Source organism: Tigriopus californicus, chromosome 4, assembly GCF_007210705.1.
Source record: "Tigriopus californicus strain San Diego chromosome 4, Tcal_SD_v2.1, whole genome shotgun sequence".
Taxonomy (NCBI): domain Eukaryota; kingdom Metazoa; phylum Arthropoda; class Copepoda; order Harpacticoida; family Harpacticidae; genus Tigriopus; species Tigriopus californicus.
Window position 1 is genome coordinate 5,129,802 of NC_081443.1, and position 1,641 is coordinate 5,131,442.

General features: G+C 36.3%; 1 protein-coding gene across 1 annotated transcript in view; it reads left to right on the forward strand.

Moving 5' to 3' along the window:
- Positions 1 to 1,641, forward strand: part of LOC131879460 (acetylcholine receptor subunit alpha-like) — a gene marked incomplete in the record, with an annotated part of 39,479 nt that overhangs the window by 13,851 nt on the left and 23,987 nt on the right.

The following is a 1,641-nucleotide window of genomic DNA, read 5'->3' on the forward strand; positions in this document are numbered from 1 at the left end:
TATTTATCTTATCATTTTGCTCCTAATAACGGAAGGAAAATTTAAGTTTTGGGCAATAATTGACCACCACTTATTGGCCAAATGAATCTTTTTGGATTCTACTTTAAGCCACAAGAACATTTCCCTTGTTAGACATTTTTTATCGTTTTACTAATATTTGCCAGTTGGGTGGCATTTTTCTTATATACATTTGGTAGGTTTTTGGAAGAAGAGCCATTTCATTTATCAGGTTTGCAGAAGTATGACGACATGATTAGGAAGTTTTCTAACAGTATTGGCCAGATTGAAATTTAGGAAAAGCAACTGCTGCAAGTAGCTCCTTTCCATTTTTTTTGCAAGGAATGGTTAAGTTATGAATTACTCAATTTAGCCAAAGTAAGTGTAAGTGCTATCTGATTAGGGACGTGGTTAGGAAGGACTTGGGACTCAGGAGCCTTGTTCGAGGTCAACCTGTTGAGGATTGCTTGGCGTCCCCAGCCAAAATCTGGAGACTGGTATGAAGGAGCTGAAGAAGGACTTGAGAACCCGGTGGCCTGTTTGAGGTCGACTTGTCGAGGATCGAACCTTTTCAAGACGTCAACAACCCTATCCCATCCAAATTCCGCATGACAACTTTTTTCCTAGGTTAATTTAAAAATAATAACCTTTATTGCGACTCTTGGTCAAGTCAGATTATAAAATCTATAAAACTGTATGTATATACAAAATATTCAAAAATTGATACAAGAAGAAGAGAATAAATTTCCTTCGAATGTTCCATCCAAAATCTGCTAATAAAGCCGGCAGTGTTTTTCCTTTGTCTTTTGCCAAATCTCAATTGAGCATTAGTACATATGATTATTTATTAGAATTTTCAATCCAAGAGTTATATCTCCTCAATCCTACTTTTCCCTTTGATTTGTTGGTTCACTTCCAAACAATTTCATGGAAACTACAAAGTTATGTGCCTCAATGATCCCAAAATGCAAATGGTCCCACAATAGTGCCGTGAGTTCAATCTGACCAATTATCATGCAGGATGCATACCAGACTTTCAACGTATATGGAAATCTAATTAAATCTGATATACGAGTACTTGAAAAATATCAAGAAAACTGTCAAAAATAAATGTGAGGTTTGCCGTTTCAATTTGTAGCTTAAAAATAACAAAAAATGAAAGCAACTTATCCCCTGCCTCCCCTCTGCACCTCTACCCCCTTTTTTCTTTTCTACTATATTTTGTCTTAGACTTATTTTTTTCTCTTCAATGATGATTGGTGGCCGTGTAATGGATCCTTGTGGATTTTCGGCCCACCTAAAAAATGATAAACGATAACTAGTGTACATTAATATTATATATAATCACTTTCCTTTCCTTTTTGAAATACATCTATCTATCAATGATGATTTGACCTCCATCGCTTGGACATTTTACAGAGTTTGCTCATCGTCTAATGCATGTCTCGGCATAAAGAAATCCAAAGCTCTTTCAATGTTACAAGAGCGTCATCTCCTTTTATTATCTCCACGGTACCGTTCAGAGAATGAAGGAAGAAAGTAAGAAAGTATGAACCTGTCTATGACTTGGCCGTTTCTGATGGTTCTACTCATTCCATTTTCGCTCTTATCCTCCTTAAGTGAGTTCACCATGTGCAAGTCATT